This window comes from Ochotona curzoniae, unplaced genomic scaffold (assembly GCF_017591425.1).
Source record: "Ochotona curzoniae isolate NIBS_2020 unplaced genomic scaffold, NIBS_Ocur_1.0 scaffold_4701, whole genome shotgun sequence".
NCBI lineage: Eukaryota > Metazoa > Chordata > Mammalia > Lagomorpha > Ochotonidae > Ochotona > Ochotona curzoniae.
In genome coordinates this window covers 47,830,901-47,849,066 of record NW_024467122.1, presented here as the reverse complement: position 1 = coordinate 47,849,066, position 18,166 = coordinate 47,830,901, and the positions used below count along the sequence as shown (strand labels likewise).

General features: G+C 40.0%; 1 long non-coding RNA gene across 2 annotated transcripts in view; it reads left to right on the top strand.

Annotated features, from left to right (window-relative positions):
* LOC121148680 overlaps positions 1-18,166 on the top strand; it is a 291,103-nt gene that overhangs the window by 81,407 nt on the left and 191,530 nt on the right. For both annotated transcript variants that reach the window (XR_005882580.1, XR_005882581.1), the window contains exon 2: positions 400-502. This is a non-coding gene — a long non-coding RNA (uncharacterized LOC121148680). The remainder of the gene's footprint in view (positions 1-399; positions 503-18,166) is intronic.

The window sequence follows — 18,166 nt, the reverse complement described above, 5'->3', positions numbered from 1 at the left end:
GAAACATTTGACCTGAGTATGCCCATCTTATTTTCCTCTTTGTGGGCTGTCGCCCCAACCCAACTCACAGCTCTTTTTGCTTGTGTTATGGAGACAATTGAGGAATACCTATTTTAGGTGCCTAATAGTGCCCAGAGATGTTATTCTACATATCTAGCAATGAAGTGACCAACATTATTTTTTCGTAATGTGAGAAGGCATATAATGGCTAGTGAAATGTATCCATTAGATGGGGGCTGGGAGAAGGCATGAGGGCAGGTAAAGAGAGATCTTCTAATTTTGGAAATGAAGAGCTCCTGGGAGTGGGAGGATGTGCTCTGAAAGAATAAGTCCAAAATGATATTTTATATCTATGGTCTGTCTTCTGATGCCAGTTCACCTGCTTCCCTTCTCTTTCAGAACCTGGCACTCTACATCAGGCAACTGTTTCAGGAAGATATCTGCCAACCTGTATCTGGAACCTACAGCTTCTGTGAAAGTGGAGGGACACACAGCTACTGAGGTAAAGGGCTTGTTTATGGAAGCCTGTGCCAGGGTGATGAGTGGACCTCGTTTTGAAGATTGGGATTTTATGATTAAATGTGTTGTTTTACAAGGATCACACTAACTCAGATGGTGTTGTTCTGAACAAATAGTTTGATTTTCAGGGACATATCTCCCATGGTAAACAAGCCAGATGCTTGTAGTTACTCTGAGAAATACTAGATAAAGGAAAACGCCCAAGTTTAACCATCTGCCTGCACATCTACAACTTCAAACATAAGAACAAATAAGGTGATTTTAGAAAAGGAGTCAATAATGGACAGTGGGTGCTCCTCTCCTTAAACCAGGACTGAACACATACTTTCCCACTTATGCCCTTATCTCAAGGAAATAGAAAAAATACTTCTTCCTTTCCTTTCTTTACAACTATAGACGATAAGATAATTTTGTTATACTCACACAATGAAACTAACTCAGAGGAACCCACCTAGTGTGGGAATCTGGAGAATCTGTTCCTACATGGATAAGCAACATAGCCTTTCATAGCCCAGTTGTCAGATCTGTGCTCAAATGGCCGTGGACATGCCCACGTCAGCTTCTGCTTGTTGGCAAGTTCAAAAATGCCCAAGTTGAATCAGCTGACTTTTTGGTATAGCTTTGAGCATGGGCAGGGCAGTTTAAGCTCGAGTTCTTCACATGTCAGTTTGATAAAGCAGTTGTGGAAAACTTGGGGACTTCCCTGCTTCGTCAGAGTAAGCATGTGTTAGGGAGTGAATAACTACAGAAGAAATCATCTTGACAGTAGGGTTACTGTTTGAAGTATGACTTCTGCCATGAATGAGGGGAAAAATTGTATCACTCCCTCACTTTCCTGTTTAGGTCTTGTCTTCCAAAAAGTTGTTTATCAAAATGACACTTGGTGCAATATCTAAATTGCTCATTCATTGTCATTGACTGGTCTTGGCTGCTGAGACGGTCACAAAATGGACTTTGTGGTAATAACAATTTTAGACTTAGAGTTAATGAACTTTTTTTCTTACTGGTAGTTCAGGCAGTCTTTGCAAGACCCAAGCTGATGAGTAACTTAAATCCCTTTTTACTCCTAATTTGACTTATCACAATTTCCTTTACCAATGACTATATTGTTCCTGAAATAATGAAAGCATGTAAAGCATGTAAAAGAGGACTGAAATAAGGTTAAAGTTATGATTTTAAACTAGGTTGTAAACTGGGCCTCATTCGTCTATTTTCTAACTTATTTTAAAAAATATTTATTTATTATTTGAAAGGCAGAGTTAGAGAAAGAGAGAGAGAGAGAATGCTTCCATCCTCTGATTTACTCCCCAAATGGCCACAACAACTAGCATCAAGGACCAGACCAGGTCAAAGAAAGAGCCAAGTTGGGAGTTTCTTCTGAGTTGTGTGTGTGTGTGTGTGTGTGTGTGTGTGTGTGTGTGTAGCAGCCCAAGCATATAGGCCATCTTCTGCTGATTTCTCAGGTATGTTAACAGGAAGTTGAATCAGAAGTAGAGTACCCAGGACTTAAACCATTGCCTATATATGATACCAACATTGCAAGTGACAGCTTAAACTGTTACGCCACAATGCCAACCCTCCATTTTAAAATTTTTAAATCCATGGTTCTTAAAGATTGTCCAAAGCTCCACCCCTCCCCCCCAGCACCCAGCTATACACCTAGAAGTCCCAAGATCATTCTGGATGATTAAGGGGTACAAACTTTTTTAATAATAATATGTATTATTTGCCTATTTTATCTTTGCCTCTGAGTTCATCAAGTAGTGGAGAAAACTGCTGGCACATGGGCAGAAATCAAGACAATGAAACCAAACCATTAGAAGTCATTGTATTCTTTACTTACATGCTGGGAGTGAAAAAAAATCATGCTGCTTTAAAACAATTACTTTTTCTAAATTTTGATATTTGAGTATATTTTTAATTTTTTGAGTGACAAAATGGGAAATAACACATTAAGTATGTTCATTGCATAATGAAGATTGGTGAAAACCAATACATATGCATTTATTGGAGTTCCAAACCAAAATTAGACATTTTAGAAATAGAACACTGTATTTTATTCAAGGAATAACAAGTTATAGCTTTTCAGACTTAGGTATCTGGTAAACATTTTCTTAAAATTAACAAAATGTTTTTTCACTATGAAAACAACTAAACAGAATTTATTGCTAATGATATAATTTAAACTTGTAAGTAAGATTACATTTTTACACATATATATCATGAGAAGATTGAAAACTTTCCAGTATTTAAAATATTTTTGATAAGGTTGCTGGTGGTATTAATCAAAATGATTCATTGATAATGAGATCTGCCAAAATTTCAATTCACTCAGTGAATGCATAAAAATGGCCAGGGTTGGAAGTTACATGATATAGCAATGGTAAAACCTCACTTTGCAGTGCTAAGATATCAATGGATTTTATTGTAATAGAGAAGGAAAAGCTCATTAATACGGCCTCATATTCCATATAGTAATGTATTCAAGCAACTGTATTTACTTATTATCCAGTGTCACAGTTATAGGAAAAAAGCATTAAAATATTCTTCCATTTTCTTGCTACACACATTTATGAATCAGGATCCTATGAAAATATTTTAGTCAAGGCAACATATCAGAAAAGATTAAATATATAAACTGGTAGGAGGCTACAGCTGTCCTCTAATAGGTACTTCTCCTTTTTTCAGAAAGTATAATTATTTTGTGAAGCACGATGTGGGTTGATATGTTTATTTTATTCTTATTTTTTAATAAAATTTAAAGTAAAATTTTAAGTTCTAACTTGTTAGCCATGCATAGACATATCACTCATAAACACTTTGATATGTACAATATTTTAGAGTATAAAAGAACCATCATTTGAAAAGGAGAGGTGTGTGCACGTAGCGAAAAGAGAGAATGAGAGAAATGGAAATAGCTTACCCACCTATTGGTTCACGCCCCAGATGCCTGCAACAGCCAGGGCTGGGTCAGTCTGAGGGTAGGCACATCAGAACTCAATCCATATCTCCCATGGGGGTGGTAGGAACCCCAGCACTTGGTCATCACCTGTTGCTCTCACGGGTCTGTAATGGTAGGAAGCTGGACCAAAAAGTCCAGCTTGAATTTGTGTGATATCACTTGGACAGTGTGATATGTGGTCCAGGCATCCCAAACAGAGATAAACAACTGAGCCATCCAAATTCCCTAGTCTATTTCCCCAGAGAAAAAAACATTGAGTTAAAATTGAAGGCACTCTGCTGATCATGTTATCTGCTACCTGTATTTTGCAGGTGAGCACATGATATCTGTTCAACCCTTACCAATCTCATTTGCCATTTTTCTTCCCTCTTCATCCATCATCCATGTTCATTTTCACACTGGCCATCCTATGCTTGTACCAGACAAACCTTCCCTCACAAATATGAGACTTAGGAATCTAGTATTTTAACACTGTGAGTACTTTCACATCTCTTCTCCATCCAGCAAATTCTTATTTATCTTTCATGATCAAAGGCATATTAACTTCCAAAGAGAAGCCATTTAACTCATTCATTCGTGTGTCCAACAAAGGAAAGGTTAGCCAAACACTTCCTTTTATTTTTGTGTTATGCAGGTAAGCACATAAATAAAAAGTGGCACACTTATGTAGGGAAGATTCATACGGCAGGGGAAATCAGTAAAAGCTTTTTAAAAACACTTGACCTAATCACAAATACTAATATAGGAATGAGCAAAATAGAGGAGGAAATTGCCCTAAATAGGGAAAGGTTTGCTAAAAGCTGGAGAAAAAACACTGTGATTGGAGTCTAGGGTGTGAGTAAGCATTCAATACACTTGAATTGAGAAGATACATAATCCAAAAAAATAGGACCATGTGAGTATGGTTTGATTTGAAAGTTTATGAAATCATTAGAACTGGAAAGATGATGAATTCTCAGACTTGCATATGAAAAGAATGCTGCTCTTTGCTGTAGGAGAATAGATCATACAGTGGACACAGTCACTGATTCAGAGACTTCAGGAATGAGGTGAATGTAACAGTGTAATGCTTTCTTGCAGTAGGGAGACGAAGTAACATGGTAATATTTAAGCAGTGAAATTTAAAAAGGTGATGCATGGTGGATTGGTAAGGGAGATAAGGATGTCAGGAATGATACCTGGGAATCTGTCTCAGGCCACACAATGTATAAATAATCCATCCTTGGAGCCTGGGGATTCTGGGAGAGGACCGTAGGATCATACTTCTATTGCAATATTCTCACTTATATGAGACAATTTTAAACTATTTGGGGCTGATGTTTGCATTCTGCAATAGAAGGATCCACTCTGTGTGAACGTTGATCAGAGAAAAAGCAGAAATTCCAAGTGTGGAATATAGAATAGGCCAGATGGAATTTCTGCCCAACTTGACACAGGGGTCCCAGAAAGGTAAACTTGGCTTTCACAATTATATTGCTCTCAAATAACTCTTTGAATCTGGAACAAGTGAAGAAAAAATAAATTTCTAATTAATTTCATTACAGTGCTACTTTAGCTCTCACTGGACAAAATAAGAGTCTGGACATAGCAAGGTGAAGTCTTTGGCAATGAAAATCCAATAGCTTGTAACTGGAAAAGACAGAATGGAGACTTCAGCCCCTGCCTCCCATCAACGTTCCTATTCATGAGGTGTTGTGTGGCTCATAACCAGGATTTTTAGTGCACATTCAATCCTATGGTCTGTCTTCCCATTTAAGTCACAAACATGTTGCAGGCAAACATGGGGTGTCATTTGCCCTCTGTGCTTGATTCCATGTGCAAGTAGCTGACATGCAGTGTGCAACGGTAACAACAGGAATGGTTCTCCCATGAGTCATCTGTCTCTCTTCCCCACAAACATGCCTGTCCCTGCTACCTGCCTCAGCTCATCTGCTGCCTGGGGTGGAGTCCCAGATGCTGCACTCATCCGTTAGCACTTTCTCTGCTCCATGGCATGGTGAACTCAGGACTGCAGGTGCCAAGGCCAGAATGAAAGCTCCTATTGTACAACATCCGTGCAAGGGATCGTGTTGAGGTTTTTGTGGGGACAAGGGAATGCTGAAAGCCAGCTGACAACACAACAGGACAGAGTGAAACTGTGTAGTTTCGATTCCCCCCAGAGAATGGGGAGCCAGTTTGTTCAGAGCAGCTGCAGCAGCAGCAGCTAGGAAACCATGTACTGTCCGCATTCCATGTGAAACAAGCTCTGTGGGCACAGATCCCCTGAAGCCACAGGCCTTGAAGGTGATACTGCCCTTCCCTGGGAAATCACTCTTATACATTAAACCTTCCACTGCCGAGGTGGAAAAAAGTGAGCCAGGCTGTGTTTGGAATGAAGGATCTTTGGGAAGTTCCTCAAAGGACTGAGGGACTTGGAACCAGAGATATAGGTGTGATTCTGTGGCCATTAGGCTACTTACCAGGCACATAATATGGCCATGGTTTCAGAAACTTCATTAGCAGACAATCAGGCAGTAGCTGCATGGTTTCTCTGACATTCTTGAGTAACTTGGGACCTAAAATGTCACATACGATAGGAAACACACATATCTATTGCAGTCATCAGCACCTCCTTACCCTAACTCAGTGACAAAAGTAGTTGTGGATCGTGCTTGCCCCATGACTTCTCTTGCCCTGAGACAGGAGTGAGAGTGGAAACACATCTGTGTTGGGGAGTTCCTTTTCCCAGTCACCATTAGCCTTTGCTCCTTGAAGCAGGCTGCATGCCCCACCATTCTAATGTATGTGGTGCTCTCTGCTGGCAGCTCAGTGCTTTCATTTCCTGGAAGAGGAGTCTGAAATCAGAGCCTCACAAAGCTCTGACTGCACAGCCACATCCCACAGGGAGCAGCTCCAAGGAGACTGGGTCAGCAGCCAGTGCCTGGACCCACCCGATCCCCGAAGCACTTCTGTTACTTGCTTTAGGATCAACTACTCTGCCTACAAGGAATCAGTCGGAATTAAAATAACCTTCTCCTTCAGTTTATCCCTCTCTCAGTAGCTTACTCCCCCGTGTTGTGATGCCCTCTCAACTGGGCCACAGTTATAATTCATCTTTTACACATAGGCAGCCTAACAAGCAAATCAGTCTTAGGTTTCTCTGGATTTGTTGTTGTTGTTGTTTAATTTTGTTGGTACAAATGGTAGCGTGAATGGCAACAGTATCATCTACACGGACCAAGAATGCCTTTCTGGAAAGAGGTCATAATTGTCTTCAACAACCCCTCCCATTTAATATTTATTAAAATTGGCCAAACACAACCATGTGCCATGCAAAAGTAGTTTTAGGATCAATCCTCCAACCCTACCTTCCAACCAGGTCCCTACCATGATTTTATAGAAGTTCTTGGGCATGCCACATCCACCTGGACCAGAGATCAAAGCCAGCACTGTGTCATTGCTCATTTACTCGGCATTACTGATATCTGTCAACCCATGAGCCTCAGAATAACTATTCCTTTTAAAGTTCTATCACAATAATGAGAAAACATACAAAAAGCAACAGGACACCGTAGTTAGCTGTCTTCAAGCAAATTAAAGACATATAACAAAGGTTAATAATAAAATGTATTCATGCAGTTTTTTTTCTTAAAGCTTTAAAACTTATGTGAGAAAAAACAAGGTGAAAAATATTATTTTCCTAAAGAAGGATAAGGGGGGAGAATAGGGTTCGTTTTGCGTGTGTATATGTACACATGAAAGGATTTCCAGAAATTCTTATAAAATCCATATGCTCTTTTAATTCCACTTCCGTGAATTTGCTGAAGCACTCTATGTGTGAGTTGCATATGGATAAGCCATCTGAAAGAACACTCAAAGTTATATCTAATATTTACTGGCATGTTTTGTGAGAGATAATTTCCTAAGTGTTTTAAAAACATTGATTCACTTGCTGTTCATCAAAACCATATGATGGAGTTCTTTCGTTATCCCAGTTTTTTAGAAAACAGAACCAAGGTGCAGAAAGATGAGGTATTTGGCCTGGAAAGCATATGTTTGGAGAGTACGAAGCGAGAGTTAGACCTGAAGCAATGTGAACTCACTGGGGGATCTTGTCGGCTGAAGGACAACAGTGAGGGGGAGTCCTCCCATTGGATACTTCTTTATTCCTTTGAATTTTGAGCCAAACAATTGGAATGTATACTCAAGATATGAATAAATACATATTAAAATCAATTTAACAGTCAAGTCACTTAGAAATGCAAAATTAAAATGAATATTGAAAATGAAAGCACAGATAATTTCCCTATGATCTAGAGCATCCTAAAGAGTCAGGAATAGCACAGTTGTTAATAATTCAGAGATTAAAAACCTAAGTTCAAATCCTGCCTCTGCCAACTGAGCTGGGACCCATCTTTGGTTTGTTTTTTTTTTTTTTGTCTGTGGGGCTTCTTTGAGAATTAAATAAATTAATATAAGGAGTGTTTGGCACACTGCAGGTACTAAGTATATATTAGTCACCATCATCAAAATGTAAAACCTAAGTTCATGCAAGTCAACAAATATTGAACATTTACTACATACCAGACAGAACATCTAAAGATGCAGGAGTAAATAACAACAGGAAAACAAATAATGGAGTTAGTAAGTCCTAAGACACTATAGGAAAATATAACACAGATTGGGAAAATGAAGCATAGTAAGGTAAGAGAATACATCAGTGGGGAAAAAAAAAACCTGCATGATGAGTACTAAAACTGCAGTGGAGGCAAGCTCCATTTCAGGCGACAACTACAAAAAACAGATTAATTGGTGCAGGACCATTATTCATTATCCTTAGAGTTTACATAAATTCCTAATACTTAGAATGAAGTAATAATAAAGATATTGTCCATATCAGTACCTGAGTTTCATTGGCTCTTGACTCCATCTTCCTGCAAATGCAGACCATAGAGGCAGCATTGGTAATAAAAGTAATTTAGTTTTTGCCACCCATGTGGGAGGTCTTTTTCTAAAAAAGGTTTATTTTATTTATTTGAAACATAGCTCCACAGAGAGAAGGGGAGGCAGAGAACTCTTCCATCTGCCACTTCCCTCCCCAAAAGATCACAGTGGCTGGGGCTAGTGCTTAGTCAGGTCAAAGCTGGGATCCGGGAGTTTCTTCCAGGTCTCCCATATGGGTACAGGGGCCTAAACACTTGGGCCATCCTCTGTTCTTTCCCAGGCATGCTAGCAGGGAGCTGGGTCAGAAAAGGAGCAGCTGTGACTGGAACTGGGACCCAAATGGGATGCAAACACTTGAGACAGTGGCTTAACATACGATGGCACAGCACCAGCCCCAGTGTGGGAGATCTTCACCGAGTTTCTGACTGCACACTTTGGCATGATTTGGTGCTAGACTTTATAGGCTTCTGGGGAGTGAACTAAAGCAGGGGGAATTTCTGTCTTCCGTCTCTCTCCTTTCTCTGTGTCTCTCTACTTGTCAAATAAAAACAAAAGTGAAAAGCAGAGTTTGGTATATTAACAGTAATGAAGTAAGGATCTTATTCAGTTGCTAAGTATTTCCTCAATTGTATTGTTTCTCTAGTCAGAATTTTAGTCCTTCTCTGTTCCTTTTATTTCCCAGGGTTACTTCCTGAATCAGGTGTCTAATTCTGAACTCAGCACAGAAGTTAACCATTCCTACAAGTCCAATAGACCAAACAGAACCTCTAGTGCAGAAGCTTCTGCCAGAGAGTGGGGAATCCTGGGCCTTTATCTGTGGATGGAAACCCTTGCCATGTTCAACATTTAGCCTCTGCTCCACCCAAATGCTATCACGTAATGGGGGATGCTTTTTCCAGTACTGATAACCAGAATGAATTTCTCATGCTATCAAGCCAAAGGCCAGAGAGCTCCAGACAAATGGATCAGGTGCTCTCACCAAGAGGAGCCTCTGGGTGGGAGGGGGAGGTGCTGTGGCCTTTTGTCCCAGCCCTGATGTGGTCCGTGTGACTCCCAGAGAGGTTCTGACTTTTTTTCCTGGAAATAAATGTGATTGCTGGAAAAAAGAAAGAACACGATGAGCCCTGTCTGCAGAAATCAGACCTCTCACTCCTGGCTCAGTTTTCTGGATGATCAAGACCAGTTTTATAATTTATTAAATGGACAGAGGTCTGCTTACTGAGGTGATGAAGAGGCCATTAATTCCTACAGCGTGGTGAGTCATAAAGCATGGTAATGTCCTAAGTTCCAAAGCAATGCTTAATTTACACTAGAGTACTTAGGCTAGGGAATGAAGGACTTACAAAAGGCCAATATGTGATTTCCTCAAGCATAAAGAGCATAGTTCAGTAACAAGCAGACACTGAGCCCATAAGACCACAGGTGATTTACTGAAAAGAGCCAGCCTGGCTGACCGCTACTTTGCTTAGAAACATGCCCTGTGCTCCCATTTCAAATATTGCATCAGGGAAAAAGAAAGAAAACATTTCATTGAAAAGTCCCTTGTGTTTTCTGCTCCATCAGTACTGTGATTAATTTTCCTCATGAAGAACAAGGTGTCACCAAGACTTCAAAACTTTCCTGAGGGTATTCCCTGGTATGAGGGAACATTTTTCTGAAGCTTTTATCTCGAATAATTCAAGTTAACTTCCCAATCTGTTTTTATTTATTGTTTTTTAATTTGGGGGAAATCATTCTCTGTTTCTTATTATATATTTTCAGTTTTTGCCTGTCTTATTTTTTTAAACTATAATAGGAAAATCTAGCTGCTGCAGCATCAGTTAGTGCTTGGCACTATGAAGTAAGCAGGGTTTGCAGTAGTTCAGCTTACAGGACATTTTCTCATGTTCTTTCAATATGCGTGAACAGGCACTTGCATCTAGAACAAGCATGCATCTAGAACCAACATTCAGAAGGAACCTAATGTCAGTTTTCCCATATGTCCTGATTGTGAGAAATCATTCAATTTTGGTATTAAAATGATACTGATCAACCTTTCTCTCATCTCCAAGAAATTAACCCTGGTGCAATAGGGGATCAAGATCCAGTCCTGTTTACTCTTACTTCAGTTAAACTGACAGAGGACCACAAAACAGGAGAACAGCCTGCCCCTTCTCCAGGGGCTCACTCGAGGAGAGTGGCACACTCAGGTGTCACCTGGGAATGGAGCTCAGGAGCTGCCCAAGGATCTCCCTGGATTTTTGTCTTGTAGAAAAATAAACAAAATAAAAAGTAAAAAGGGGGTAACAGAAATGAGACTTGACACAGGAAGACATATAGACAAGAAGCAGTTTGTAAGTGACCCAGTTGGAGAAGAAAAACAAGACTGGACTATGTGTAATTCTACAGGATGGTTGTCGTGTTCCTGAGAGAATGAGGGGTTAGAAATATCCACACGAACTCATACACACACAAAATGTCATTGCAAAAAATGATGTGTGTGGGATCAATCCATGGCTTCTTTTTTTTTTTTTTATTGTTGCTTACATTGTATTATGTAGTACAGTTTTATAGGCGCTGGGGATTCCCCCCACCCCTCCCATACCCCTCCCCCCATGGTGGATTCCTCCACCTTGTTGCATAACCATAGTTCAAGTTCAGTTGAGATTCATTGCTTGCAAACACATGCCTAGCATAAAGTTCAGCGTCTTATTGTCCAGATAAGTTCAGTGGCCTCTTGGGGAGACCTTCTATGGTCTGAAGATAGGTCTAACAGAGTAAAGATCCGGTCAGTTAAAAGCCCCAACAAGGCCTCAGTATCAATATACAACATTATGGAATTAATTGACATAGTATTGGGTAAACAATATGTTAAAAATAATGCAAGTTCCCTTCTTCGAAACATCTGGGTTGAGACAGTATCAATGACAGGTTCAAAAAATAACAAACAACCAAACAAAAAATTACAGGTTAAATCAAATCCATGGCTTCTTATCCGCACGGATCTTAAATAGAAGGTCCAGCAAGAATTCACCTTCCATCTACCTGAATGATGACCAGGAGGCAAGAAGCTTTTAAATGAGAATAGACAGGAAAAAGAAATATGAAACAACAAACTGTAGGGAAATAAAGCTTACCTTTAATACAAGAAATTATTAGCATGAAATTTAGGAATTCTTGCCCTGACACAGTAGCCTAGAGGTTAAGGTCCTAGCCTTGCACGTGCCAGGATCTCATATGGGCGCTGGTTCTAATCCTGGCAACCTCACTTCCCATGCAGCTCCCTGCTTGTGGCCTGGGAAAGCAGTCAAAGACGGCCCAAAGCCTTGTCTCCTTGTACCTACATGGGAGACCTGGAAGAGGCTGCAGGCTCCTGGCTTCACATCATCTCAGCTCCAACCATGCAGCAACTTGGGGAGTGAGTCAGTGGACGGTCCTCTCTGTCTCTCGTCCTCTCTGTAAATCTGACTTTCCAATAAAAATAAAATACATCTTTTAAAAAAAAAAGAAATTTAAAAATTCTTTTGGGGATAAGAATGTCTGTTTTTGGGGCAAGTCATGCTAGAAACATTTTCTGCCTCTCTTTGGAAACAAGGCAGCTTTCAAGAAAAATAACATAATTATTATGACTAAACTGATCATCACAACTACAGTTCATGCAGAGTAAAGATGGGGCTCTCTAGAGAAAGTAGCATGGAGGCTGGGATTGTGGTGGAAGTGGCTAAACTGCCACCTGTGACACTAGCACATGAGATGCTGATTCCAGGCTCAGATACACCTAGTTCTGATCGCTCAGCCTGCTAATGTCCCTAAGAGGGACCCAGGAGATGGCCCAGGTGCCTGGGTCCGTGCTACCCTGGCGGTTGATGCGGATGCAGTTCCTGGGTCCTGGCATTAGCCCAGTCCAGCCCTGGCTCTTACTCCCCAAGTAACTGATTAGGTTGAATCAGCAGATGAAGCATCTCTTTATTTCTTTTTTTCCTCTCTGTCACTCTGCCTTTCAAAAACAAACAAAAAACTCCAAAAAAAAAAAAAAAGAAAAAGAAAATCTAGCGTGATTGTTGAATAAATCTGGTGGAGCCAATTACTTTTTGCATCTTTTATGATGCAGGAGAGAGAACAAGCCCAACACTACCACTTCTTGGTTCATGGAGTTGTTCCTCACTCTACCAGGAAGGAGGAGCTTTCTGGGGTCTCTTTCTCCAGGGCAGTGATTCCATTGCTGAGGACACCGCCCTCACGACCTAGCCACCTTTCAGAGCCACCACACAGGAGCACAGGCGCACTCTGAATATCAAGTTTCAACATATGAGGGATGTAAACACTCAGACTCTAACAATATAAAAATGTTTAACAAAATATAAATTTTTAAACACAAACTATTTCAAAGAAAACAAAATTCAAAGTTTTCAAAAAAGCCCAAACCTTACTCAAGTAGAAATCCCATATGGAAAGGCAGACTTAAACCCAGCCAGATGAATAATTGCCCCAGATGAAATGAGATACTCAGATGACCAGATTGATTAAAAAGTTAGATACCACAATACGATGTTTACAAAGGATATATTTGAAATGCTAAATTAAATATTAAAACCAAAAGAATGCAAACAATGTAGGAATGTTGATGTAACTGCATTACTGCAAAAATTCATATTTTATTTTTAGCAATATAGGGTCAGGTCGCTATAATAGTTTTAATTTATACTAATTTCAGTGACAGTATTCCAAAATACATAAAGTGAAAACTGACAGAATGCTAAATATTAAATTCTGATTGATAATGTTAAACATCCCTCTTTCTGAAATTAATAGAGGTAATAGATTTTAAAAACTAGTTGTCAGGGCCTGGCATTGTGGTCCAGCAGGTAAAGGTTCTTCCCAAAGTGCTAGCTCCATTCTTTTTTTTTTTTAAGATTTATTTATTTTTACTGCAAAGTCAGATTTACAGAGAGGAGAGACAGAGAGGCGATCTTCTGTCTGCTGGTTCACTCCCCAAGTGGCTGCAACAGCTAGTGCTGCACTGATCCGAAGCCAGGAGCCAGGAACTTCTTTCTGGGTCTCCCACATATGTGCAGGGTCCCAAAGCTTTGGGCTGTCCTAGACTGCTTTCCCAGGCCACAAGCAGGGAGATGGATGGGAAGTGGTGCTGCCAGGATTAGAACCGGCGCCCATATGGGATCCTGGCGCGTTCAAGGCGAGGACTTTAGCCACTATGCCACACTGCTGGGCCCGCTAACTCCATTCTAAAGCAGCTGGCAGGCAGTAGATCCTGGTCTAAATCCTTGGGTCCTGCGCATCCATGTGGGAGACCCGAATGATGGTTCCTGGCTTTTGTCTGACCATTTAGGCACTGAACAAACAAAGGGAAAAAAGGTGCCTTGCCCTTTCTCAGAAGCAAAATGGTATCTCTAAAATCTTTTGAAACATTTGGAAATTAAGGAACTTACTTTGAAATAAACTATATGTAAAAGAAAAATTGGAATCAGAGATTAGATTATAATGGGATTTGACTGGATTATAATAAAAAGACAGCATGACAGGATTTACTGAAAGCAAATAATTCAGTAATTCGAAGATAATTTCTGGTTTAACTTTATAAATTGAAAAAAATCTACACAGAAGAAATTCTTTTTTTTTGCTATGATACATTAATTTATTTTTTATTTTTTATTTATTTTTATTTTTTATTTTTCTTCAAATTCTTTTTTTTTATTTTGACAATCGTTACATAGTTAATTTGGGTAAAAAGGGTACAAGGGCTACAGGAAAGTGGGTAAGACTATTATTTCCATATTGTTTCCTTCATGTATCTGAGGTAAAGGGGATATTGAGGGAGAAGCCCCACCCGGTTTCCCACCCACCCCAAGTCCCGGATGTGGGGCATGCTCTGAGATACTCACTCATGTGGTTTCAATAGTTCACCAGTTATGAATCGCTGCCAATCTCACCTCTCCAAACACGATGAGGTCGTTGAAAAATCCACTGATTGACATTGTCCATCATAGCGTCTCTATTTGCTTGGTATTTTGTTGCCAACCTATGGCTGAGGTGGTTGATTAACTTGTTCCATTTTCTGTCCTTTCATGGTTAGGGTTCTGAGTCCAGCATTTCAATTGGGGAGATCACCAAAGAAACTTTGTCTGAGGTGTTCCCAGGCCAGATTCTTATATGCATCAGCAAGTACAGGGCCTGGCACAGTCCATCACCCCAGTCAGCTGGTAGTTGCAATTGCTGGGTTGATTCTGTTTTCAGCCCCGACTTCCACTGGAGCCAATGGGTGTTGCAGTCCAGACTAGTTCTGCACAATGCATACTCGGCCCTCACATAAACCAGTGGGAGCTGTAGCCTGGTGAGAGCGACCCGCAATAACCCCCACCATGCCCGCCGCCTTCCCTGGTTTGCCAGTGTGTGTAGGAGACCAGTCCAGTCTGTCCCACATCCCCCTTGGCTCTCGTACATGGCAAATGGCATTGAAGCTTAGATCCATCTAACCAGCTCAACAATCAAGCCCTTACGGGTGTTGTTGAGTGCCTCTCTGTCTAGCCACTCCATCCCCTGTCCTAGTTTCCGTGCCCTCCTGTGGGAATGGTAACCCAAGAGGGGGAACCCACTATTTCCCTCCCAGGTCTCTCACTCCCAGATTGTGCACTTTCCAGGTGGTTCTGCATGAATGGAAACAGCCCAGAACAGATTAAAACATCCTATACCATGCCCAAATTCCCGGCTAGTCAATTAAAGTAACCGCTTATGTTAACAAAAAGAAAAACAAGATCAGATAAAATATAATGGTTACCCTTTATTAGAAATGTTTTTATTTACTAAGAATGAAATAATTTCTGAAAAGAGCATCCAATAGAAAAATGCATAAATGGGATATAATATATAATGCCGAGACATGGATAGTGTTTTCTTAAATAAGAGAAACAGTCAAAATTTTTACTCCAGCTTCTAAACATCATTGATTCTATTCTGCAAGAGAAGAGTAAGTGCAGCAAAAAAAAAAAAAAAAAAGACATTAGAAACAGAAGGAAAACTAGTTATTTACAATTGAAGACATTATCTTTATTGAAGAGGCAAAAGAAATTGCACATAAATTCCTAGAAATGATTAGAAAATTTAGTAAAGTTGATCACAAAACAACTTCTCAATATCCATAGCCATTTACCACAGTACGATGTTTTGAAATGTAATTTTTAAAGTAGGAGTTTGGGGCCCAGTGCTGTAGCCTAATGTTTAAAGTTCTCACATTGCACACACCAGGATCCCTTATGGGCACCAGTTCTAATCCAGGTGACCCTGCTTCCCATCCAGCTCTCTGCTTGAGGCCTGGGAAAGCAGTCAGAGATGGTCTAAGTGCCTGGATCCCTGGCACCCAGATGGGAGACCCGGTTTGCATCTGTGGCTCCTGCTTAAGCCTGACTCAGTACTGCTAATGCAGTCATCTGGGGGAGGGGGACCAGTGAATGACTTCTCTCTTTCTGAGTCTCTATTTCTCTGTTGTTCTTCCTTTAAGATAATTACGTATTTGTTAGTTTTTAAGAACGTTAAATTACTTAAGACATACCAGATTTTTAAAGTGGAATTCTTAATGTTAAAAGCATGTTAATTTTCTTCATATACCGTTATAGATACTCAGTCCTATTCCAATTAAAATCCAAGCAAGAATTTTGAAGAACTTGAAAACTGATTGTAAAATTCATGAATATTTGAGGGTCAGCAAAGCTGAAAAACACACTTTGAATGTGAACTTGATGGAGTTTTGTCAAACTGGTCAAAAAGTAAAACACCAGTAAACTGTGTAATACCATGTAGGCTAAGAGAGCAGAGAAATCAGCCAGTGTGAAGGAATAAAGATCCCGGGAACATATGTACACACACCTTGGCACCTGGTCTACACCTCAGCTCATGCTGCAGGTCAGGGAGGTTTTCTTTTTTTTTTTTTTTAAAGATTTATTTTTATTATTTTTTCATTGGAAAGGCGGATATACAGAGAGGAGAGACAGAGAGGAAGATCTTCCGTCCGATGATTCACTCCCCAAGTGAGCCGCAACGGGCCGATACTATGCCGATCCGAAGCCAGGAGCCTCTTCCGGGTCTCCCACGCGGGTGCAGGGTCCCAAAGCCTTGGGCTGTCCTCGACTGCTTTCCCAGGCCACAGGCAGGGAGCTGGAAGGGAAGCGGGGCTGCTGGGATTAGAACCGGCGCCCATATGGGATCCCGGGCGTGCAAGGCAAGGACCTTTAACCACTTGCGCCACCGCGCCAGGCCCCCAGGGAGGTTTTCTTATAGGGATATATCTAGATAAGTTTGCATATAGATAAGTAACATCTTATGCATAAGTCAGTTCCATGAAAAACAAAGACTTGTATATGAAATATTAAATGATAAAAATGTACTTGTGACTTCAGGGATGGATGGATGGAACAAATCTTAGGGAGAAAAAAAGAAAACGTAAAGGAAGAAATTGAAACGATATGCTACTAAAAATGAAGTCTATTCATCAAATGCCACTATTGGTGAAAAGACATGCTCTGAGCTAGGAAATGTGTCTGAAATATGTAAGACTGGTCAGAGATTAATATTCATAAAATTTTAAAACTATAAACTCTGCATAGCTGGAAGTTTTGTCATTCATCAGTTGATTTGTTATGACTCTTCTATGGCATTCCAGAATAACTACCGGCAATATCTAGACATATTTCCTCTTAGCGTTTTATGTAGTGGTCTTGTTGCTTGTAGGATACAGTGTGCGCTTTATCTAATTCTGTATCTCTTTATATATTTTAACATATTGATGTAAAGTGAACACATTTCACAGTACAAACTTAGGAGCTCAGAGATGCTTCTCACCATACTTTCCTCCTGTCGGTACTCCTCACCCTTCTCCTCCTGCCTTATTTTTAAACACCCTCCAATGACATACTTCCAGGTCACTTTGCAATCACAGGTTTAGCACTTCATTTGGTAAAGATTTCAACAAATGGTAAGTAAGAGAAAAAAGACTACTATGTCCCTTAATATAGACATAAGCTGTAAATGACAAGCAAATCTCAAAATGCAAATCTTGCTCATATGGATGAGATCTTTCCGTAGTCTGTGTATTGGTTACCATAGATTTGGGAAAATGTAGTATTTATGTCTTGGGGACTGCCTTTCTTTACTAACCAAAATGCTCTCAGTTGTATTCATTTTGTTGCAAACACAGGATTTCATTCATTTTATGACTGAATAGTAGTATTCCTTAGTGTAAATGTACATCACATTTTCTTTATTTGTAAATTCTCTCATATGCTGACAACATTTTTTTGGATAAATTCCCTGGAGTGGTATGGCTGAATCATATGGTAAATCTATCCTCAGGTCTCTGGGGAATCTACGAATTATCCTCTAATGTGGTTTAAATTCCCTCTGATAGTAGATCAGGACACACTTTTCCTCACCAGCATTTATTGTTTGTTTTTTTTATTTTCAGATGATACTCATTCTAATTGCACTGAGGTTAAGCCGTATTGCTAGTTTTATTTGCATTTCCGTGATGGCTAGTGACCCTGAGGGTTTTTTACATGTGTCTGACCATTTATAGTTTTATAGGCCAGTTCTTTATAGATTTTGCATTTTGATCTTATATCAAATGCATAATTTGCATATATGTTCTCCACTTCTGTTAGTTGACTCTTCACTTTGTGAAGCTTCTTACCTTGGTGTAATCCAACTTGTTTATTTTGCATTAATTGTGTTTCTGAGGTCTTTTATAAGAAATTTTTGCTTGTACTTCTGGCCTTT